This window comes from Gopherus evgoodei, chromosome 6 (genome assembly GCF_007399415.2).
Source record: "Gopherus evgoodei ecotype Sinaloan lineage chromosome 6, rGopEvg1_v1.p, whole genome shotgun sequence".
NCBI classification, from domain to species: Eukaryota; Metazoa; Chordata; order Testudines; family Testudinidae; genus Gopherus; species Gopherus evgoodei.
In genome coordinates, this window is record NC_044327.1 from 53,354,333 (window position 1) to 53,380,412 (window position 26,080).

Consider the following 26,080-nt stretch of genomic DNA (forward strand, 5'->3'; position numbering starts at 1 on the left):
GAACACAAACTTTGCAAAGTCATGTTAACGAACACAATGGGACTGTGACCACTGTGTTTAAACTTCACATCAGCTGCTCGCAGATCAACCTTACTTCAACCATAGGTTCACTCATGACCAGCTGACGTGATGTTTAAACATAACAGTTCTGGATTTGTAGATTGCAAAATTGTGTTTAACACAGCATTCGTTAATATAACTCTTCAAAGAGGTGTTCTAACAAGACAATTTTCTAGTGAAGAGAAGTGCTTAAATACAACTATTGCTTATAGCTTCTACTTATACAAAAGGTGGCCACCTCCCTCCCTTGCTAGAGATAACTGTACAGATATGAGTGAAACTGGATGGCTCTGGAAAATGGGATAGAGTCTCTGTGAAACATGTCACCAGTTTGAATGGAATTCAGGTCAGCAACATCTAAATGTCATTAACATTTTGGTGGATTTGTGTGGTCTAGGTGAAGCAAACTGTTCTAGTTCCTACAGCATAAGTATTCTCATCACAAAAACTGAAGTACTATTGCCGTTGATGTTAACTGGCATCACTGTTGACTGTTTCAGTGATGTGACAAAGGCGGTGATAGCATAAAGACTCAGGGCTGGGGCAGAGGTGTATTAGCAGGGAAGCTTGCAGCATTACTCTGGCCTTGGCTACACTGGCACTTTACAGCGCTGCAACTTTCTCACTCAGGGGTGTGAAAAAAACACCCCCTCAAGCGCTGCAAGATACAGCGTTGTAAAGCGCCAGTGTATAAACAGTGCCGCAGTGCTGGGAGCACAGCTCCCAGCACTGCAAGCTAATCCCCGTGAGGAGGTGGAGTATGTGCAGCGCTGAGAGAGCTCGCTCCCAGCGCTGGCACTGCGACCACACTCACACTTCAAAGCGCTGCCGTGGCAGCGCTCCCGCGGCAGTGCTTTAAAGTTTCAAGTGTAGCCATACCCTCTGTCTCAGTCTGCATTCAGTCAATCTGAACTTTCACAAGCCGTCACGGTTGTTTTTTTAAAAAAAAATAAAAACAAAAGTGTTTAGTGTATAGAATTTGAATTCTCAGGTAGGGAGGATTCAGGAGTAGAACTGGTCAAAACTCCTACATTTTAAAAAATTTAAATAAAAATTTTAACAAAATCAGAAAAAAAAATAATGAATTTTATTTATATAGGTTTTTCAGTCAGCTCCTCTTCATGTCTGGGTTCACTGCACCCAAACGATTACATTTTGGTGGCAATTACAGTCTCTTTTCAACAGGCCTTCTTTCCAATTTGAAATGCACACAAAAACTATTCTTAGTGCACATCCCACAATCCTGCACATACATATTGGAGCACTAGAACTAGTGGTATTATCTTCAGAAATTAAGAACAAGGACCTTGCAGGTTCACTCCCTGTTCAGGCCTGGTCAGTGCTGCATTTCTTATTTACCAATCTTTGAATGCTGCTTCGGAAACTGCCACACTGCACCTCTCTCAAGCAATCAAACCACTTCTGTGTTTTCAGGGCAGCTAAAAGGGGATGAGTTTTTAACTCAACACCGCGCAGCCTACTTTCAGTACTGAGCTTAGGTTCACATGCTGTGTAACTGTTCTAGACAGGACAAGTGTTTCCTTCTCTCACTGAAGAGCCTGACTGAGCTCTCTGATTAAAACTGAGAAAGGATAAACCATCTCCACAAGAGAAATTCCTGTTTCTCCTCCTCCTCTCCTTCATAAGCCTCCCTTAAAAGCAACAGAATGATTCATAGCTCAGCAGCCTAAAACAGAGCTGCTGCCAGTTACTCTTAGCATATTTATTTTAATCAGTAGAGCAATAACAAAAACCTTTTTTACACTACAAAAAGACAAAATTTACTGAGCTTTATTCTTTCCTCAAAATAAAACACTGAAGCAATTAAATGAATGGTGGGAGTGCACCCAGCTGGAAACACTTGCAGTTTTCAGTGGGTAGACAGCATGCAACCAAAACTAAAATCTGGTCACAGTTCCACAGATACTAGCCAACAAGCTCATTTTCAACAACATACTGATGTACAGAAAATGTCTTCTGCTGAGCTTGCCTGAATGCAAAGTGCACAGTTTCCTAAATCAGCACGTGGGCATGTGCATGCACACGCACTTGTGGGTGAGTTTTCAAAAGAGTTGGCAGTTTGAGCTGAACTGCTACATTTTCCCTAAGTCAGGCAGGGATTTCCTCAACCCCTACAATCACTCATTATCCAGTTACATGACTGCAACTCATGTTAATCACAAGCCATTCAACTGTAATCACATTATGATGATCTAGTGTTAATAGCAACATTTAAAGAAGTCACCACACTGTCACATTAATAAATTGGCAAAGTAAATGGCTATCCAGAAAGTGACAGCTACTGAAAGTGCAGTTCAACTCAGAAAATGATTTTAAAACTGGCACTTTCTTATTCAAAAGGTCTTTTCCCTGTGCATAGTTGTATCTGCTTCCTTTACTGTGTAAAACACGCTTTACTATTTTAAATTCCTCTTACCACTGTAGAGGCAGCACAACTTTAGAATAGTGAGCTTCATAAAATAATTTATGAAGTTTTGATCACAGAATTTCCATCGTTGGTGAAACATAAGCCAGAAAGAACACATCTTGACCTTTAGTTTCCAAGGTGAGGACTGAAAATCAGGAAAACAAAACAAAAAAAAATCTAATAAACTGAGTAAATTTGATCTTGAAGTCAGTCACATTCAAACATGGAACATCATATTCATGTTTTAACACTCATTTCCATTGTGTTACTAGAGTTTAATTAAGGCTACTTCATTTCAATAAATGCAATTGTCATGGTCTAATTCCCCACTCTGAACCTTAGCATCCAAAAGATGGGGTACCAGCATGAATTCCTCTAAGCTTAAATTACCAGCTTAGAACCTGTAGCACTGCCACCAACCAGGAATTCCAGTGCCTGGTACACTCTGGTCCCCCCAAAACCTTGCCCGGGGACCCCTAAGACCCAGACCCTCTGGATCTTAACACAAGGAAAGTAAACCCTTTCCCCCACCGTTGCCTCTCCAGGCTTCCCCTCCCTGGGTTACCCTGGAAGATCACTGTGATTCAAACTCCTTGAATCTAAAACAGAGAGGAAAATGCATCTTCCCCCGTCCTTCTCTCTTCCTCTCCCAGCTTTTCCCTGAGAGAGACAGTAATTCTAACACAGAGAGAAATTAGCCTCTCTCTCCCTCTTCCCTCCTTTCTCCCCACCAATTCCCTGGTGGATCCAGACCCAGTCCCCTAGGGTCTCACCAGAATAAAAAAACAATCAGGTTCTTAAACCAGAAAAGCTTTTAATTAAAGAAGGAAAAACAGTAAAAATTACCTTTGTAAATTTAAAATGGAATAGGTACAGGGTCTTTCAGCTATAGACACTGGGAACACCCTCCCAGCCTAAGTATACAAGTACAAATTAAAATCCTTTCAGCAAAATATAAATTGGAACTCCTTCCAGCCAAATACACATTTGCAAATAAAGAAAACAACCATAAGCCTAACTTGCTTTATCTACCTAGTACTCACTATTCTGAACTTATAGGAGCCTGTATCGGAGAGACTGGAGAGAAACCTGGTTGCACGTCTGGTCCCTCTGAGCCCCCAGAATGAACAACAACCAAACACTAAACAGCACACATAAAAACTTTCCTCCCTCAAGATTTGAAAGTATCCTGTCCCCTGATTGGTCCTCTGGTCAAGTGACAGCCTGGCTCACTGATCTTGTTAACCCTTTACAGGCAAAAGAGAGATGAAGTACTTCTGTTCTATGAACTCTTAATTTATCTGTTTATGACAGCAATGAATATTGATGTCCATGGAAAAAAGTGTTCTAAACATATTCATATGCAGAAGTGGAACAAGCTGTGCTCTATTATATCCCAGCAGTATTTACTCATGTAAAATTGATTGGTTCCACCCTTAAATTATGAAGTCCACAAAAGTAGACAGCAAGGCCAAGCAACTGCCAGATACACCCAACAGTACTCCTAACAGTTCTGAAATATGATGCAGTTTCACTCATCTTTGGCATTTGAATGGGATTTTGTTTTCAAGACATTTGTGAAACAGAATATTATCCACTGTGAGAATACAAAATGAGCGAAGATATGCATTTCATCTTAATGCATTTAAATAAAATGTCTACATTTCAAAATATAGATATATATATTACGGGCGCTTTAAAATCCCATAGGTATCCATGTACACATCTTAATTGTCACTTTTAGAGTTGTTCCATTTACTTATAACCACTGTTCACCTAACAAAAAGGACAGGTGTGGTTTTCATTATCCTTAAGCAAATATTTGCACAAGTAATACTTATTTCTGTGATACATTACAATAAAATTACACAAGGAAGAACCAGAAAATGTCAACCCACCTCTCTTGCAAACAAACATTTTATAACAGCTATGGGCAACTGCCAAAGGAATTGTTCCAAGTATGTAAGCAATCAAGTTCCTTTATATTAGTTATAGTTCACTTTTAAACTCTTGGATATAGAAAACGGTACAGATTGGTAGACCTAATATTCAGGAAAGTATACATGAACCAGTAGCACTTCTTTATATCCAGGCACTAAACAGATTATGCGACTGTAGGTCCTTGGAGGAGATGTTAATATCTCTGCTGGTAAAGAGGCTTCACGTAAATTGGCCCACTCCCTGTATCTGATCTTTGTAGACGCAGCATGGTTATCTTGTGCAAGGGAAAGTGCGAAAGCTTAGGGGGTTAGGATGCAGCAAAGGTTTCAAGAGCAAATTATCTCAGTTGTTATAAAACTCCTAGGAATATGAATCCAGTCAGGTTACTCAATTAACTAAACATTTTAAATCCTTTATTGGAAGAGTGATGTCAAGGGAGGAGATTACTGAATGGCTCAGGGTATTAATGAAATACAATAGACTTCTAGTTAGGGTGGCCAGACATCCCAATTCACCAGAGCTGCTCAAGTCAATTCTGTGAAACTGGGGGTTTGTCCTGGTTTGTAAATATCACCTGGTCACCTTCTCTGAGTTTCATGAGTGGTCTCAGGCCCAGCTGTACTTGTACCTATCCGACTGTGAATTATGGTGCATCTCCAAGTGAGTTCCATAATCTATAGTGTGGCCGTACAGCAGAATCAGTGAGGAGTTTGCCGGAAGGCAGAAAGACGACACATTGGGGTTAGCATACACACACAGAGCTGAGGCTCAGATAAGGAACATGAAGAAGGAGATCATAGCAGCAGCAACCAAACTCCATAAAGATAGTGGAAAGGGTGGATCATAAAAGAGTGGGAGAGTAGCTGGCTGACAAGAGGCTAAAAAGCAAAGGACTCTTCTTCCCAATGTCAGAAAACTTTGCAACTCACCAACACTCCAGTAATACGTTTCACATTTTTAAAACCTGTTCACTAGCTGAGGTTGGGAATAAAAAGTAGGCAGCTGATGGCTGTAATGAGAGCTCAGGCCACATCCTAGTAAAGAAGAGTTTGCATCACAAAAGACTACAATCAAAACTAGCAATAACTGGCACTTGTTAGCAGTCTCGTAGAGATGCCAACGATTTAGCAGTCAGAAATGATCACTCAGAGAGATGCAAGGTTGAATTATACTGTCAAAGCAGAAGGGATGAGGGAGCTTTACTATACCTGCCCCGCCCCAAAATAACTGTTTTAACAACACAAAATTCATCTCTAAGGCTGTCATACTCAAATTTCTCAGAACAGAGGGGTTTTTTTTAAGTGATGTTATTTTTATTCATTTTGTGAACTTGCAAACTATTTCATTGTCCCTAACTGGGGGATAGACAGAGGCCAATGTTTACATTCTGATATAAACAATAAACTTTAGTCAAATTATGGAGATCTTTTTGGTGGGAGGGACTGTAATTTGTTACACTGGGTATGTGCTGGCATTGTAATAAAGATATGAGGGCATTTCTGCCATATAATTTGTGTACTTTGGGAAAATATTTGAAAAATTCTGTTCAAAGCATTACACAAAAACATACCATGTTAATCAGTGTTATGTGTTGCGGGACTGACGAAATGCATGTCTGAAAAGATCAGAATGACTATTTGTGTGCACTGCACTTTCTGCCATGAGATAAGACGTTAGGATGCATTGAAAAGCTCCTCTGGACTTTCCATTACACGGTGGTTCTCAGATTTTCTACAAAGCAGCTGACATGAAAGAGACTTTGTGATTTACAATACTGCTGCATGTATGTAGATAAGATCTGGTCAAAGATCTAACTCCAAGAACTCTGTACTACTCCTAGAATGGGTTCTCAAATATTTAAACTACTATGACCCAGAAACTCAAAAGATGGATATATTCCCCTATGACCTTGTTTTATTCTTTTGCTGGCTCTGTTCTTCTCTGTTCTGTTTCTGTGCTCCTTTTGTATAGATTTATCTGAAACAGCTAACCTGATTTTCCTGACAGAATAAGCATTGTATTTCTAATAAATTAAGAAGTGCTCTGCTCAATTATGTGTTTGTCCATTAGTGTATCTCAGCTTCATAGAGTGGGTTCGATAAATGAGGCATCTCTTTTGCTCATGGGATGATTCATCTAATAAGAAAAACATCAGTGGGAGAAGCTATTAAGATACTTAAGACAAGGAATACTGCAAACATTTTAAAAAGGGTAGTTAACTTCAGATTATATTAAAATGCAAAAGGTGCTACCTGCGCTGACCTCTTGTAAAGCTAAGACTCTCACATAAGTAAAAAGCTGGACCATACAAGGCTGTAAGCATCAAAATCACTGGAATCACCATGTTCTAATGAACTTCTTCAACTACCTGCAATAAAGCTGAAGGCAGTTAAAATTTTTACCTCGCTTCCCTCAAGAAATAATTTGATAAAATAAAGGCAAATTCACTCCTTTATATATATTTTTTCTGTATAGGCAGATTGATAAAACATAAGCAAAACTTTGTACCAGAAATAAGTAACTGTCACTTTGAACATACAGACACAACTTATGAGTTTAAAATAAATGAAAGGAACCCAAACATGTTCACTCATATGCAGGCAACAAAAATGACTGCACAATATCATGTAATTATTCAGCATTTATATTTACTTACACACACACACAGCGCTAAGTGAAAAAAAAATCAAACAAACAATCTAAAGTTTACAGCTGCTGTATAAGCCCCAAAAAGATGCTAAAAATAAAATGGCCTGACAATGCAATTCCTGCACATTCAAAACGTGCATTGATTTGAATAGAAGTCTGAGTACAGAACAACAAGAGATTGAGTCCTTAATTGGACTAAATTCCCTTCCAGGAATAGGTACACAAAACGGGCAAAGTAGAATGAAATAATGACAATGAGTTCAATACCATATTGAGTTTGAGACATATCCTCAAACTCAAGTCTTAATGGGCAATAGAAGAGTTGAATTCTTTTATCAGGATCCAATTTTATCTTCTTTATCAATTACCGTTTCATGGGACAAAAAGGTCAGAGGAATTGTTCTCCAGTCATATTAACTTATTAAACCACTGCATAAACAAAAGAAGCAATGTATACACCATCTTATATTACTGCACCAAGACCTTTAAGGAGATTACAAGTGACCTTATTGATCTGAGTCATGAAAAAGTGATCCTTGGTGTACTCATAATTTATGGTCAAACTTAATTCATTTGAAATGGTTCTTTGTGGCTTTAGTTTAGCACATAAAATTAAATCTCCTTCTACTTTATTAAATTTTGATCTGCATGTTTTTCGTTGATTTAAAGCAAAAGGAGCCATGATAGACTGGCTATTAATAGAGCTCCAGTATGCTATTAATAATCAAGTCACTAATCAAAGTGGAATTAAATGTATGTATGCATTTTGCTATTCATTAACAGAAAAACATTCAACATCAACCCCAAGGCTTAAGCTACACAGTTTTTGCACCAATGTAATTATATTCATATAAAACCTAAAATTGTTAGATAAGTGCAATGACATGTAGAATAAGTTATATTTATTTAAAGTATTAATTATAGGCAGGTTCTGTAGGGTCTAGACACAAGGATACCCCAAGATCTATGGGATTTCCTCCTGGATAAACAGTTCCTATTTTACGTTAAAGAGGAACTACATTGGTGCAGTGAGGTTAAATAAAGCCAGATATTAGCTTTACCTGCCTTCCTATGTCTGATATTTTCTCCCCTTGACATCACTGAATTTATAGCTACACTAGTATAGAAACACCACAGCGAACATACTGAAAAATATTACATGATACACTGGCGATGTCCAATATTCAACACAAATACTTTCATCACCAATAAACTTTCCTTTGTAAAGATCCTAGACCAAGAGCATAATGATTTTACTCTTTCTCAAAATGATATTTGGTAGTGGAGATGAAGTTAGAGGCCGAGGCAAGTTATAACAGGCCAAAGAGCCAATGATGAAGCAGAGATTTGCATGTGCAGCCAGTCCAGCTGCATGAACTCAGGGTGAACTATCATTAAGTGTAGATAACCCAATCAGAATGTACGCATTTTCACTGAAATAAATTAAGACTGTAAATTTGATTGACAAAAAATTAGGACCTTCTGAGGGGAATACTCATGGAGTAAGGTATTCAATTGCTTAACTTCTCTCTCTCCAATGTTTGCCTGTGGCACATAACAGTCTAGTCATTTATGGTTTAATTTTGGTTGTTGGGTTTAGTGCGTTGGTGGCTTGTGATATACAAGCAGTCAGACTATATGTTCTGGTGGTCTCTTCTGGCCTTTAAGTCTGTGAACATGAATAAAGGTGGCAGAAACTAGCCTAGAGGTTTTAGTCCGGCCCTCGAACTCCTGCTGGGGAGCGGGGTCCAGGGCTTGTCCCGCTCTGGTGCTCCAGTTGGGGAGTGGCATCTGGGTCTTGCCCCACTCCACATGGCTCCAGGAAGCAGGGGCATGTCCCACCTCTGGCTCCTATGCATAGGGGCAGTCAGGGGGCTCCGCACACTGCCCCCACCCCAAGCGCCGCCCCTGCAGCTCCCATTGGCCGCGGAGGCAGCATGCAGAGCCGCCTGGGTGCGCCTCCATGTAGGATCCAGAGGGGAGACATGCTGCTGCTTCTGGGAGCTGCTTGAGGTAAGCTGCCCGGAGCCTGCACCCCGACCCCTTCCCGCACCCCAAACTCCTGCCCCAGCCCTGATCCCTCTCCCATCCTCCAAACCCCTTGGTCCCAGCCTGGAGTACCCTTCTGCACCCCCAACGCCTCAGCCCCAGCCCCACCCCAGAGCCCATACCCACACCCAGAGTCCTCACCGCTCCCCAATTTTGTGAGCATTCATGGCCCGCCATACAATTTCCATACCCAGATGTTGCCCTTGGGCCAAAAGGTTTGCTCACCCCGATCTAGCCCATCATTTTATTTCAGAGTTTTTTATTTTGTACTATTAAAATGTTACAGGTTTTGATCTTGATTACACATAGAATTTGTGCCTATGACAGGGAAAAAAACAGTATACTACACTCCATACTTAAAAACTAGAGTTCATCAGAACTCAAGAAGAAACAAACCAATTAGAATCCCACTGGAAACTAATGTATTAATTTCTCTGTTCTATGCTGTTGATAGTCTATACAAGTAAGCTTTTAAGACAAGTGAAAAAAAAGCTTTGCATTGATTGTGTGATTGACAAAACTCTTTACACTTTATATTTCATCTAGTTGTTTGAAAATGTGCTTCTTGATATTAAAGCACAGGTGGTAGTTAAGAATGTGCTTATATTTTATTATGATTAAGGCTAAGTTTTTGTCATAGATATTATTAGTAAGTCATGGACAGGTTATGAACAAACAAAAATTCACAGAAGCCCATGACCTTTCCCTGACTTTCACTAAAAACATCCCTTACAAAATGGGGAGGCGGATTCAGCTGCGCTGAGTGGGAGCTCCAGGGTCCCCCCGTTCACAGGGGCTGGGCTGCTGTGGGGTCCCCTCACCCACCACTGTGGCTTGGCAGCTGCAGTGTCCTCCCACCAGGGTGATGACTGAGAGCTGAGGAGGAGGGGGAGGGGGAGGGGGAGGGGAAGAGGATGGCTGGGAGCTCCAGCCCTGTGGCAGAAAATGTCAGGGAGATCAATGGAAGTCCATGACTTCGTGACCTCTGTGACATAATCATAGCCTTAATTATGAACACAGTTTTTGCCCCCAGAGGTTTAAACCCAGGCCATTTAAACTCACATCAAGCTGAAGTTTGTCAGGAGATCAGGGTGCAATTCCCAGCTTTGCCACTGACTTCCTGTGCGACCATGGACAAGTCAGCAAATCTCTCTGTGCCTCATTTCCCCATCTGTAAAATGGAGATAATACTTCCTTACTCCTGCTCTTTGTCTGTCTTGTCTATTTATATTGTAAGCTCTTAGGAACAGTGACCATCTCTTATGATGTGTTTGTGTAGTGGCTAACACAGTGAGTCCTAAACTTGGTTGGGGCCCCAAAGTGTACCTAGGATACAAATAATAAATAATCACAAGAGTCAAAATATTCCATAAAATGGGCAACTAATTCCCCGTAGGAGCTGAAATACTTAATAAACTAAATGTTTGTCAGCAAAGTGGAAGAGTTAGCAGACAAGATTATATAACTGAAGACCAATTTTATTTGCAATTCCAAAGTGCAGACAATGTCTCAAAATCCCCAAATGAAGCCAAATTAAGAACATACTTAGTAGTGGTTTCAGAAGTTGCTCCACAATAGCTACCACTAGGGCCATCCCTTGTGGGGAGCGGACCCCGGGGCAGAAGTGACGGATGTGTCTCTTCTGGGACCAACCGCACCCAGCCCGCTGGGCCCCGCAAGCGTGGGGCCCGGAACAGTTACCCCAATTCGCCCTACCCAAAGGATGGCTCTGGCTACCACAAAGATGTAAATATATCAGAAATTAAAGAATAGGTGACTTTTACTTGAAATAAGCAAGAGTGTTCTTTGATGCATAAATAAAGTACTTAAATACAAAAGGAAGAGAATCTGACAAATAAGATCTATTAGTGCCCTTTGCCAGGTTTCCTGTTCCTGTGATCAGAAGGAAGCTTGGTCTAGCATATGTTGGTGAAACTGATTTAAGACCCGGGATCAGAACTGTTGAACAAAGAACAGGACCACCTATGTATCAGTCTGATTTAGCTGCCCAAAGACATCAATTGGAATTGGATCAAGTGCTATTTGAGTACAAAGTTTGGCCACAACTCTGCCAGTAGTCTGCTGTGTAAGTCAGATTTATGGTCCTATAAGAGTGGGTAACCATATGTTTGACTAAATAAACTGAGTGAAAGTGCCAAGGTTTTGCAACACATCATGATTAGTTTTCTTAAAATGGATCTCTGGATACAACTCTAATCCTTTATCAACATAAGACCCAGATAAGTATTCCATTCAACTAAAGGTTCATATTAATCATTTATACATTTGTCATTAATTAGGTCATAGCAAAATCAGAGAGGAGCTTTGCTCTGCCTCTTCTCCCCCTGCCCCTTCCCCCGAGTTAGTTCCAATCATTAGCCCAGGAATAAACAGCCCCTTTCCAGCAAGTCTATAAAGCTGGAAAAATATAAGGACTAAAACCTGAGCTTGGTCATTGTTACACAGATGGAACTTTTGTTCTAGGGTCTGGTCTAAAACAAGTTAGTTAATTTAAAACTGGGTTTTGTTTTGTTTTTTTAATTTAAAAGATGAGAGAAAAAGCTATTATTTTCAAAGCCTTACACCATCTTCTCTCCCTTCACCCCCGATATATACATGAACTCATCCCACCTACATCACAAATGACTTAATTTAGAAATTAAGGTCCTTAAGGGCCTTTAAGGCTGACCTTTTAATTTTGGCAGTCAGAACTTAAAAGAGAATGTCTTGACATTACTAGGAAACTTATATTTAAAAGAAGAAAGATCATAAGAATGATACTTACATAGCTTTAAAAAAAATTCCCACAGGAATTTGAACCTGCACCAGAGCCACTCTGGAACAAGGGCCTGCAGCAAAACCAGTCTCAGGGCAATCTAATGCATGATGCTATCCTGTAGTAGGCTGCCTGACTGGCTAATTAGTTGGAAGAGTCCGTGGACCAGCTCTTAAGCCCAGCAGTTTTTCAGCAGCTGCCCAAAGCATTTGCCCATGGCTCTGCCTTCTTCCTGCCTAGAACCCAGCCTTGCCTCACTGCAGGTAACCCAATCCTGACCCTCAGCTCGGCTTCTGACTCCAGCTCCGATTCCTGACTATTGACCTCCTGCTCTATCCACTAAGCACAACCACCCATAGCCCAGTCACTGGCAATTCCTATCAACATACTGCTTTATAGTCATAATCAGACCAATCCATCTCTTAAAATCAATCCCTTTACATCAGGTATTAACTTCAGGTGTTTTTTATATCCATGTATTGTCACAAGCTATATCACTACAGTACCTCAGTACCTCCCTCATCCCCAACATCCCTCTCTGGCTGACTCTTTGGAGCAGTCTGCAGAGTGTAAGTCCTAGGGAGGCAACTCCCTCACTTTAAGGCATGACCTCAATCCAAGATGAAAACAACGGCAAACAAAATAATCCTGCAGTCCACAAAATGGACCAGGATAGCTGTGCTGTTCCTCACAAGGCAGCGTCTGTGAAGGGCATTCCTACCCCCCTTTGTGTCTAATAGGCCCAAGTTGAGCACCCTGGCTCTAATGAAAAGGAAGCAAAGCAAAGATGACCCTTCTCTCTCTCCAGTGGAACCAGGTACCAGAGGCTTGTCAGCAGCTTGCTGGGTAGGCAGACCTGCTCTAGGGGGCTAGGAAGCTTTGTGCTGTAGATCTGCTTCCCTCCGAGTACTGCCCTCCACTGGGCTTGGACTCTCCCTTTTAAGGATCTGCCCCTCTCCAGGTGCCACAGACTTCATAGGTGCACCAGACTAATATTCTTCCAGGCTGTTACCCAAATAACAGTCTGAAGGGAGAGAACCCGGTGGAAGCTTGTGATGTCTCCCTTATGGCGAACAAAAAGGGGAGTACATAGTTGATCCCAATGCATAGGACTAGAGTCCATAACCCTTTTTAGCATCTCCTTCAGGGTTTTGTTGAATCCCTCAACTAAGACATCCACTTGGGGATGATAGATGGAAGTTTTTAGTGGCTTGATCTTCAATAGGAAGCACAGCTCCTGCACCACCTGACATGTAAAGTTGGTCATACATCAACTGGACTGTGTGAGTTAAAGTCCCTAGGTGGCGCCTCAGTACCCATTCCTATCCCTCACTGAGGATTACTTGTACTATGCTCCATCAGTATTAACTAGGTCACCTGAGTTCCAGTCTGCTCCTCCCGCTGTAACCACTGCTAACAATAGTCCTTAGTTTCCCAGGATAGATTTCCATCTGGAAGCAGATGCAGTGGTATATCTGATATTGAGAAAGTCCAGAATGGCAGACTTAAGCAGGGCAGAATCATGTACAGAAACATGATCAAGTCCCTGCCTGGACTGGGCCAATAAAGTAGGGCCAACACAAGGGATCAATGCTCTGGAAGACATTGCCAGCCACTCAAAAGAAGTCAGAAAGTGGGGTCAGCATCAGGCCCCAGATTAGTCAGCATCATTGGTACTGGTGGGAGTACAGGCTCTGGGCTCACAGCTCCAGCCACTGGATCCTGGGCTGCCTCAGCCAGATGTAGCCTCATCAGTAACTGCTGCACCTGTTTTTGTTGCAGGTCTTTTGGCTGGGTCACCATCTCATGTAGCAGCTGTTGGGTCACTTGCCGCGATTCTTGAGTGGCCCACAGTTACAACAGTTGCTGCTGGCACTGCTCTACTGGGTTGCCTGTTGTCACCATGGGAGACAAGTTTGTAGAAATTTTGGTGGTGCCCAGAACCCCGCTCCCTCAAACTCCGCCTCCACCTGCCTACGGCTCTGGGAAGGGTTTCAGGGGGGAGATCTGGGGTGCAGGTCCTGGGCTGGGGATTAGGGTGCAGAAGGGGTGCAGGCTTTAGGAAGGAGTTTGGGTGCTGGGTGCAGGCTCCGGGCTGGGGGAGGGGTGGGGGTGCGGGTGCAGGAGGGGATGAGTGCTCAGGCTTTGGGACGGAGTTTGGGTGCAGGCTCTCGGCTGGTGGTGGGGGTGCAGGAAGGGGTGAGGGGTGCAGGCTCTGGGCTGGTGGTGGAGGTGTAGGAAGGGCTGAGGGGTGCAGGCTCTGGGAGGGAGTTTGGGTGCAGGCTCTGGGCTGGGGCAGGGGGTGGGTGTGCAGGAGGGGGTGAGGGTGCAGGCTTTGGGACAGAGTTTGGGTGCAGGCTCGGCTGGGGGTGTAGGAAGGGGGATGTAGTGCATGCTGGGGCAGAGGCTCAGGGTGCAGGGGAATGAGGGTTGGGGCTGAGGATGAAGGGTTTGTGCTGCGGAGGGGACTCAGGGTTGGGGTAGAGGATTCAGGTGCAGGGGGATGAGGGCTCTGGCTAGGGATGAGGGGTTCATGATGCGGAGGGATGAGGGCTCTGGCTGGGGATGAGGGGTTCATGATGCGGAGGGATGAGGGCTCTGGCTGGGGAAGAGGATCAGGGTGCAGGGGGATGATGGCTCTGGCTGGGGATGAGGGGTTTAGGGCATTGGAGAGGCTCAGGGCTAGGGCAGAAAGGCAGGGTAAGGGCAGCCTGCCTTGCCATTAATGGATGGCAGGCGCTAAGACCCTGTGGCAGCAGACACCAGTTCTGCCGGGAGCCGTTCTCTGGCAGCACGAGCAGGCAGGGACACAGCGGAGGGAGGACACAGGGGGAGGGGTGGAAGGCGGAGGCCGGGACCCGCTCCAGGCAGGGACATGGCGGGACGGGGCGGGGGGAGGCCTGCGGGGGCCGGGGCAGGGACCCGATCCACGCAGGGTCGGGGGAGAGACCCAGCTCCAAATATTGCTGGAGCAGGGCCCCCAGCCCTGAATATTCCTGGAGCCCGGGCACCTCGAGCCCATATAACCTGATGCCTAAAGTTGTCACTGGCTCTCCCTTAGCCACTTGCATCCTGGATCTATGCTGTTTAGGTTCTTTCATGAATGGGCTTTCAATCTGCCTTTGATATACTCTTGCATGAGGAATGGGAAGTGAATGCCTGCATTCTCCAACATGTGTCACAGGCTGTCCCTCTCTAGGGAGCCTCTCTCATCCCCAATATCGCTCTCTGGCTGTAGCCTTTTCAAGGCATGACTGCAATCCAAGACAAAAGAGAACGAACAAAATAATTCAGCCATCCACAAAACAGTCCTGGCAGACCCTGCTGTTCTTTGCAAAGCAAGAAACATCACACAGAAATCAATGAGGGCTTACGTAAATGTTCTGGTTTCATATGGTCCCCACCTGTGGCTGCTGCCAAACCCTTTAGGGGGATTCAACAGAGCTGTCACCAAAATGATAGGGTCAACCTTGCACACATAGGTAAATTGTAGGGGTGTCAAGAGATTAAAAAAATTAATCTCGATTAATCGCTCTGTTAAACAATAATAGAATATCATTTATTTAAATATTGGAGGTTTTCTACGTTTTCAAATATATTCATTTCAATCATAACAGAATACTAAATGTACAGTGTTCACTTTATTTATTTTAGATTACTAATATGTGCACTGTAATAACCAAAAGAAATAGTATTAGATGAATTTAAAAATATAAGTAGTGTAGTGCAATCTCTTTATCATGGAAGTGCAACTTACAAATGTAGAATTATGTACAAAAAAAACTGGATTCAAAAATAAAACAATGTAAAACGTAAGTACCTACAAGTCCAATTAGTCCTATTTCATGTTCAGCCAATTGCTCACACAAGTTTGTTTACATTTGCAAGAGATAATGCTGCCCACTTCTTGTTCACAATGTTACCTGAAAATGAGACTGTTGTAGTGACAAGGCACTGTTGTAGCTGGCATCGAAAGATATTTACATGCCAGATGTGCTAAAAATTCACATGCCCCTTCATGCTTCAACCACCATTCCAGAGGACATGCGTCCATGCTCATGACAGGTTCTGCTCAACAACAATCCAAAGCAATGCAGACCGACGCACACTCATTTTCATCATCTGAGTCAGATGCCATCAGCAGATTGCTGATTTTCTTTTTTGGTTGTTCGGGTTCTCTAGTATCTGCATCAAAGTGTTGCTCTTTTAAGACTTCTGAAAGCATGCTCCACACCTCATCCCTCTCAGATTTTGGAAGACACTTCAGATTCTTAAACCTTCGGTTGAGTGCTGTAGCTATCTTCAGAAATCTCACATTAGTACCTTCTTTGCATTGCCAAATCTACAGCAAAACTTAAAATGTTCTTAAAATTAACATGTGCTGAGTCATCATCTGAAACTACTATACCATGAAATATATGGCAGAATGTGGGTAAAATAAAGCAGGAGACATACAATTCTTTCCCAAGGGGAGTTCAATTACAAATTTAATTAACGCATTTTTTTTAATGAGTGTCATCAGCATGGAAGCATGTCCTCTGGAATGATGGCTGAAGCATGAAGGGTCATATGAACATTGAGCATATCTGGCAAGAAAATACCTTGCAATACTGGCTACAAAAGTTCCATGTAAATGCCTGTTCTCACTTTCTGGTGACACTATAAATATGAAGTGGGCAGCATTATCTCCCGTAAAGGTAAACAAACTTGTTTGTCTTAGCTACTGGTTGAACAAGTAGGACTGAGTGGACTTGTAGGCTCTAAAGTTTTGCATTGTTTTGTTTTTGAGTGTAGTTATGTAACAAAAAGGCCCCTACATTTGTAAGCTGCACTTTCACAATAAAGAGATTGCCCTGTATTACTCGTATGAGGTGAATTGAAAATACTTTCTTTAGTTTATCATTTTTACAGTGCAAATATTTGTAATAAAAAATAATATAAAGTGAGCACTGAACACTTTGAGCTGTGTTGTAATTGAAATCAATATATCTGAAAATGTAGAAAAACATCCAAAAATATTTAATAGATTTCAGTTGGAATTCTTATTTAACAATGTGATTAAAACTGCAATTAATTACAATTAATTTTTTGAGTTAATTGCGTGAGTTAACTGTGATTAATCGACAGCCCTAGTAAATTGCCATAGGTATGTCTGGATGGGGGAGAGAAGGGAAAAATGCCCCAGGAGGTGTAGAGCCCTGCAAATCTGCAGAATCCACTTTATATCCAAGGATATTCGCATCCGCAGACTATGTTTGTGAGTCATGGATCAGATGCAGATACGGATGCGGATACAGATGTATCCATGCAGGGCTCTAGAGATGTGGGCATCCTCTTAGGTCCCTCCTATCCTCTGTCTCTACAGCCATAATGTCATTATTTATGCACAGAAAAGTTTCTATAAGATTGATGCAAGAAGAAGAAATGGTTCCACCAAGCTTCTGCTCATACTCATGGGAGTCTGCTGCTGCTGCATTTGGATCTCCTCATTGTGAAGTAGCAGAGGAGAGTATAGCACCTGCATGTTAAGTATTGAACAGCCAAATGAACTCTGGTTTGGTAGACCCTTAAATGTCACTGGAATGTAGTCCATTTAGCATTTAATATACTTCTACCTGTTTCTTATTTTTCCTGAATTAACTTGGTCTTTTCTTCAAAGTGGGTAAGAATTTTTCCATAAACCTGTGCAGCTCTTAGAGGAGCAACCTCATGCTACAGACTTGAGTTCAGGGTTTATTTTGCACATCAGGTGTTATTGCTTTGAAAAATGTTGCTGTATTATAAATAAAAACAGAACATTAACCAGGCTAATCAAAACAAGAGGGCTAAAAAGAAAGTTAACACATCTGTGAACAAAATCACATGAAGTAATTTAACAATCCAAGATCCCCACTATTAATGATTCTGAAACATGCCAGTTAAAACCAATAACTAACTTTAATTAGTAACTAACTTTAATTCTGTGTCCCCGCTCACTAACGTAATAGCCCATGGGCAGTTTACGATTACTTGTGTGGTCACAATCTCAGACTAACTGGCAGTACATACTGTGGTGCTTCTGTACATATTCTGGACTTAGGCCATAGAATATGAACCATGTTCTGTTTAACAAAAATTGCCTGAACCAGTGACACATTACACCTTACCCTTTTGTCAGTAAAGGAAAACTCTTAACTTTACCCATGTTGTCATTTTTTACAATCTCATCCAAAAGACTATATTCACAATGGCCAAAATATTCAAACCTGGATGTTTAAAATTAGGCTTTAAAATCTCAGGGTATTAAAGAAAAGAGGCCTGATTTTCTGAAGTCTAGATCAACCCCAGATCCCATTAAAGAGTACTGTGGATGCAAGTGCTTCATACTTTTGGAAAAATCAGGCCACTTTCACTTTGGTGCTTTAATATGGATTAAAGCATTTATTTTAAGCACCTAGGTTTGAAATTCTGGGCTCTTATTTCTTTAACCAGAAGAGGATCACTCTTTTAAACTTCATATTCTAATTTCTGAAGCATATTTCTGGATTGAAAGAGTTTTTCAAAATTACCTTTTAATGTTATTTAAATTTTACATATTGGCAAATACTGTATGTAAATAAATGTAATTTAGTGAATACTTGTTTTCCTGATTCTCTCTCTTCTTAATTTCATCCAGTTAGGAAAAGTTTACTAAAAACAGACTTTCTAAAATGAAGATTTATTACTAATAATGTATTGAAGTGCTATATTCTGTTTACAGCAAGATGTAGCTTAATGCATTTTGTGGAATTCTTTGCTGCCAGATGTTGCCCTGTTCAAACCTTGTACCCACCAGAAGAAACATAACGGTGAAATCTTGCCTGTTGGCAAAGTGACAAAATATACATACACTAAATGTCGACTTTCTATAGTTTACATCACTCACACCCTCCGTCTACAAGGACCTACAAATTACAGCTGTTGAAGTTTTTGCATAACCTAAACTTTCAGCTCCAGAGAACTCTTACTTGTCTAAATTTATTTATATTCTCGGTAATGGAGTGCTTCATTATTTATACTAGTTGTTTAAACAGTAACAGGGTTGTTTTAGGGATTGTGCATTTGTGTAGACATGGGGTAAAACTTTTTATGCACCTAAAGAAAATCAAGTTTCAGTTATCATAATAAGTTAACCTAAAACTGAATGCTCACCAAAGTAGTAGAAATTTTCCCCTAAATTGTTTAACAACAGTTTTTTAGCAAGGAAATTGTATATGGATTAAATCCCTGCTATCTCTGTAACCTCACTGTTTAGATTTATAAGTAAAAGATATAAACAAAAAGCACTGCATTTTAGAGAATCCTTTATAATTAACATTACACATTAAAAAAAATAAAATATGTCAGCAACTACTCTGAGGAAATGTGGTAGCAGAGTTATTACCTATGCAATAAACAATCCCCTACCTGAACCCAACCCAAATCCAAGTTTGGCACTCTACAAATATTCAAAGATATGGATGGTGAAGCTTGTTGAATTAGAAGAGTTTCAGGGCTCCAACAAGTTTTGGTGGATTGCAGCGTTCATTGCAGTAGTTGGAATTCACTCATCTTTTAACTACCAGTGTTTTAAATCCATATTTCTTTTCAAGGTTGATACCATTAAAATATTTAGTCATGATTTGTAGTTAAACAGAAATCTATGCTAAGTATTAACAAAAAATAAATGATACCTCAAAATGTAGGTTGGCATAAGCAGGCATACTGTGTGCATGTATGTCTGCATCCCCTTCCCACCATTTTATTATTATTTTTTCGCTCTGCTGTTTCCCCTCATACACTGTATTTCAAGCAGAGTGGAAACCCAATAATGTAGGAACGAGTGTCTCATATGTGAAATCTATGAAGTTTAGTGGGTTCAATATAAGTAAAAATTAGTTCTCATACCCTAAGAAAACTCTAAGTCTACTCTTCAAGAATTCTAAAACATACCATCAACATATTTTGGATCTCATTTCCCAGACCTTAAATCCACCTAAGAAAGATGTTACAGAGTTCATATTAAAACTTAGTAGTGACCATGTACCAGCACAAAGGTGAGTGTTTATGACCTTAGTGAGATGGGATTTCCATTTCCTTTCATGAGTCAAGACATCAGAGCAGCACTCAACTCACTCTTACATAGAATCTCCCCCTGGGACAATACATCTGTTTTAGTGGAAGCAAAGGAAAGTAGTAGTGGAGAATGGGGGAGGGGAGCTGCCTAAGAAATATTTGGGCAATGAGGCTGTTTGGGGTGGGCAATCTTTTTCAGGACACTTGTTCATGAAAGGAGAAAACACTGAGCACAGAGTGACGAAAATTCTCACCTAACTGAGGAAGGACTCTGTGGCTCATAGTACTCCCTGCTCTAGGTAAGCATGGCCTCATCATCAGTTAACTTTTTGCTCTCAATGTACACTCCAACAATGGCACATATCAATGTTAAATACTTCTTTTTTAACTCTCATTACTCTGATCTAAGTGTCAGCTGACTCACTCTGTACATTTCCCACTGCCAGAATGATGAACTGAGCTGATGGAGTAGAGAGGTCTCTCACAGCAGCATGGCCTTTGATATGATGGAGTCTTACCCTTCATGCCTGGCTTGTTATAAACCATTTAGTGTTGGCTAGGAAAGAGAGAGTGCCAACTAGACCGGAAGTGGTGCATGGCATTTTGGAGTTTATGGTCATTCTGCCATTCACTCTTTTCTTCCCACTGTAAACGCAAGTATCTCCTCCAACTGATACGCCTAAACTCTCCACATTTGGTATGTATGGTCAAATATACTTAACCCAAGGCAGTTCAACAAAACAAAGATTAAAAAAACCAACTACCTTGGAAAGCTCTTTGGAGGTGTAAAATGGGGATGGGGGGGGGGGAAGGGGAAAGAGAGAGAGAGACACTTCAGTAAACCAAATTAGTTAAGATTTAGATATGCTGGATATATGATGCATAAGTGCTCAAGCAAATTACTAGCAGACGTTTCATACCCTGAAATGCTTTGATTTACTTTTCTATCATTTGCAGTATTGAAGGAGAAGCTGATAGAGCAGACTAAATAATCTTGCATGACCAAAAACAATGAGTTTATTTTTGGAAGAAAGCATTATCAAAGTATCTAATTTGTCTCTGGACAAATAAATTTTAGAAACAAATCTACTGCTAGGTTTGGAGTTCTTAGAGAATGAAATCAAGAGTTGCTCTTTGATAGTTGTGAGAACTTAGTCTAATTCACATTTTAAAACAAAAGATGAGTTGGTATCTAATCAATATTTCTCAGATTCCTCAAATTTAGGGTTCCACTTGCTGAACTCTTACAAAAATGCACCCCCAAAAAAGTAACCCACACAGTGTGGTTCCTTGAGGTTTATGAGTCTGAAGTCAGCTGACCTGGTTCTTTACCTCATGCAGTAGAGACTTACACTTTTAAATCCAGAGTGTGATTGGCTCCCCCCGGGGTGCCACTTGGAACTTGGGTACCGCTGAGCACTCTGATCCACCAACCTGGGCTCCCTCTCACCCTGTGCTGCTGTGACAAGCTGCAGACAGGCTCCCAGTCTTACGCTTCCACCAGCACACACACAGGTAGAGACAGACCCAGCGGCAGTTAAATGCAGGCTCTCTGACCAGTCACTGCATGTGAACCAACAATAGAGAGGCTAAAGCCAAGGTAACTTTCAGCTCCCCAGGCACACACCCCCTATGGAACATAAACCCAAAATTATACTGTCTTGAGCTGCACAGGGTAATTAATATTCAGCATAAGCTCAGAGTTCACCCCTGCCCCCTCCCCACCCCACCCCACCTGCAATGTGGAGAGGAATATGCAACAGCCTTTCTGAGCTAAGATTCCCATGCACTTCATTCCAAACTCACTGGTTTAGATTAAACCTTAAAATAAAATCTATCTTTTGTAATTAATAAATTTAAGTGATTATAAATGATAGCAAACAGATCAAAGCAGATTACCTAGCAAATAAACAAAATGCAAACTGAGCTTAATATACTAGATAAGATTGGATATGAATTAGTAGATTCTCACCCTAACTGATGGTACAGGAAGACTTGTAGATTCTTAAGGCACAAGTTGTATTAGCTTTGCCGCTTGGGTTTCTGAGGTCTTTCATACAAAAGCTGGAAATCCCTTTAGCCTGGGTCCAGCACTTCCCCCAGTTCAGTCTTTGTTCCTCAGGTGTTTCCAGGATTCTTCTTGTATGGGGAGTGAAGAACAACAGATGCTACTTCCTGCCTTATATAGTTTTAGCACATGGCAGGAACCCTTTTTTTCAAAATCTAGTTCCCAGACTAATTTGTGGAAAAATACTGACATCCAAGATGGAGTCCAGAATCCTGTGGCTGGGTCACATGTCCTTGCAGTGTCAGTGTCATCGCAACCATTGCTTACAGGCTGGCCAAAATGCCCACAGGAAGTTAAGCTATTCCACAGTCCACTGTCTTTGCTGATGGGCCATCAGCACTGTCTGGCTTCTTCAGTGTTGTACCAGAAAGGCTAGTTGTGGGTGTTATCCAGAATAAGTACAATTGAAATACAGTTACATAGTCAATATTCTTAACTTTATATACAAAAAAGATACATGCATACACATAGAATAATCGTATTCAGCAAATCATAACTTTTTCAATGACACCTCATGACTCATCTTGTACAAAATGCATCATAATTATTCCATAATCATATCATAATAATATTACTATGACAAATATGGGGTGCAGTGTCACACAGAGGACCTGAGCTCACTCCCTCTAGAGGACCCAACTAGTGGTGTAGTTTGTGTAATGACAGGGAACACAGAACCTTATGAGGAAGAGCAGGGTAATTAAAAAAAAAATCGTTAGCTAACTTTTTAGCCAATTTTCCAAAAGGCAATGAAGTCCATACGTGCAACTAGTGAAGCGTGTAGTCAAAGAAAGTTTCCATAGAGATTTGCCTCCAATTTCCACCAAGAATTAGATGTGACTCACTGTTTTATAATTTCCACTTGACTGAATTCTTCCACAAGGGGAATAATGGAGTCTCTGACATATTTCCTGAAGATGAAATGAATAGTGGCTCTGGGCACAGAAGGTGTAAGAGGAGTCACACTGGAAGGTCTACTAGCTGTGAAGGTACAATGACTGTGCAACTGAATGCCAGAAGAGCATGGATGACAACGTGTGCAATAGAGCCCAATGTTAAAGCAGTAATGCAGAACTCTTTTTGGTTCATTTTGCCTAATAGTAGATTGAGGCAGCAAATAGAAGGTCCAATTGTGTGATGGATCTAAGAAATCAAATTATAAATTTAGACGTTTAATTTCCTACTTAAAATAGGCCAACCAACATTAAACATCCTGTATTACATACACTACTGTATATAGGTAAATAAGTTATAGCCCCATGTCATTTATTTTAACAGTATAGTGCAAGTTATTTTCCTCTGAAGAATAGTTTTAATAATAATAATTAGGCAGTGCATTTTATCTCGGTAGCAATATATTTCAAAGCATTTTCATTCGTTAATATGATTTGTCATTTCAAAAGTGAAACTTTAAGGCAACTGGAATAAGACATGAAGCTACAAAATAGTACTTGAAACAGAACATTAAATGTTTAAGGAAAAATGTGTACATTTTAATACAGAATGAGGTACTAAATCAACTAAAACCTACTTCTGACAGACTAGTGATGAATTATGAGATTTTCACTAATCCTCAGCTAAACAAAGTGAATACTGTTCTTGATGCAGAAATTGCCTGTTAAATCATACACAGCATAGTTCTGGTATTGCTGGAAAATATGACATTACCTTGATTGTCAGACAGCCTTCTAGAAACACTCAATTTTCCAGCTGCCTGCTGTATAAGCATACAGATTAAAAGAAAATTTATGTGATAGAAGGTATAAACACATAAAACACTACCTAGCAATGTAGATGTTTAAAAGAGCTTTCTATACTCATGATCAAGGGAGAAAAACTCCTTCAAAATGTACTAAGAAAGCAGTAAAAGGGAATAGATGTAGTTGGAATTATTTTGTCAAAGAAAATGAAGCCCTGTCATCCCTCACCAACTAAAAGGCTCTGAAGGTACTTGGTGTCTATATCAGTCTGTTACAGACAAGAGGTAGAATACTGCATGTTTCGTTTCATGTCTGCACTACAAAGATAATCCACATCTCTGTTTGGTGGTGAGACTAACATTGCAATTCATGACAAAACTATATTTGTGTGCAATGCACTGGATTATGGAATCACTGAAACAAATATGTTTTATTAAAGAAATACTCTGTGAGTAAATGCAACATATGCAGGGTTCTACATTGCAAACTGAAGATTAGCCAAGGCAGGACACTAATGGAGTCTTTCCAGTTTAAGCATTTTATTTTAATGTTTGTCAAGTACTTTTGGTTAAAAATTTAACAAGTATAAATGGCAGATCAACAGAATTAGATATCATCCTCCATCAGTCTCCCTTACTAACAAAGGAATAATATTATGTTTTGTTGAATAGGAAAATTTATGCACACTTTCCTCAAAAATTTCTTTTCTTCAGGTACTCAGGTCCACAGATCCCACAGTGGATCTTCAACCAGCCTGAAGTTTGGAAACACAGACCTGTTACAGACTCTGGAAATGGCTTAGCCCTTCAATATTTCTGCAATTAAAAAACCCGCAGAAATAAACACATTAAGAAAGTCTTTGTTCAAGGAAAAGAAGTAAAGTTTATTTGCAGCTTATCCTTTAAATATCTTCAACCAAGAGTTACGGATGATGCAGCAATGGAGGCAGATCTAGATTAACTAGTTCTAGAAGTGCCAAATCACTCATGACACTGGCTTGCAGATGCTTTGATGGGTTCTGGCTTCTAGTCCTTAAGTCTGTATGTCAAGCAGGCAGCCTCAGTAAATCCACCAATGCTATCAGGTTCTGTAGGTATAGTCCTCTTTCCTTTAAAAGTGGAGATGACGACTGTCCCCCATACAGTACACCAGAGCTGTGCAACCTCACTGTTCCGGAGCCAAAACACAGCACTAACTCATTTTTTCCAGTTATGCAAGCAACTTACATTACCTTTTTAAAAAACTGGTCTCCTTGTCTTCTGTTGCTTCATGCTAAATTCTCATCTGTTTTCCTGTTTTAATGTTTCCTGGCATGCACTTAATTTTTTTTTCCCCTCAGAGACTTCAAGGTGACCTGCACATTGCAGGCCACAGAACCTCATCCACCCATGCCTGTAACAGATCCCTAATCTCTCACTGAGTTCTGAAGTCATCAAATCATGACCTATAGACTTCAAGTTACCAAGAATCCATCATTTACACTAGTTTATACCTGCATGAGACCCATGACCCATGCTGCAAAAGAAGGTGAAAAACCCCAGGGTCTCTGTCAATCTAACCTGGGGGAAAATTCCTTCCTAACCCCAAATATGGTGATCCATCTCCAATCAGCCTCTGGCCTTAGGTGGTTCACATAAAGTCTCATCTCCAGTGAGCATCTTCAAACCTTTTGAGATAAGGTTTAATTACCATGCAAATGGAGGAAAGTCCAAATACAGAAAACTAAACATTAACATTACCAAGATTTATATAGTAGATACAGTTCATATTATACAGGCTCATCATTGTCTATGACAGTTACATATGCTTTCTTATTATTACTTTATTTAACTTCTGTTTTATTTATCCTGGTGAAACTAAACATTTGTGGTACCCACTGACTTTTCTGCTAGGTCCTGGTCTACATACAAAGGGGCATCCTTTTAACAAAAAGTGTGAAGCTGAACTGATTTGGTTAAACTATTGCACCTTTAGGTTGGCTTTTACACAGGTTTTTAGGGTATGTCTACCCGTACACGGGGCATCTTGACAGCAGCAAGGAGTGGTTCAACAACAGGCTGAGCAAATGCAGAATGACTGAGTGTGCTTTTGGCCATTTAAAGACCTGCTTGCGCTGCCTATATGAGAGGCTCGACCTGGCCGATGACAATATTCCTATGCTTATAGCCGCGCGCTGTATGCTCTATAATATTTGTGAAAGAACGGGTGAAAGCTTCACTCAGGGTTGGACCGCTGAGGTGCAGCACCTGAAGGCTGAATTTGAACAGCCAGAGACCAGGGCTATTAGAGGGGCGCAGCACGGGGCCATAAGGATCAAGGATGCCTTGTGGCAGCAG

The 26,080-nt window shown here is 40.9% G+C and overlaps 1 protein-coding gene across 3 annotated transcripts in view; it reads right to left on the reverse strand.

The window, feature by feature from the left end:
• Positions 1 to 26,080, reverse strand: part of ROR2 (receptor tyrosine kinase like orphan receptor 2) — a 224,794-nt gene that overhangs the window by 82,668 nt on the left and 116,046 nt on the right. Inside the window, exon 1 of one of the 3 annotated variants that reach the window (XM_030567106.1) lies at positions 10,190 to 10,277. The exons of the other annotated variants lie outside the window; for them this stretch is intronic. The gene's annotated coding sequence lies outside the window, so the exon portion shown is untranslated. Of the gene's footprint in view, positions 1 to 10,189; positions 10,278 to 26,080 lie in introns of those variants that run through there. 3 annotated transcript variants of the gene reach the window in all.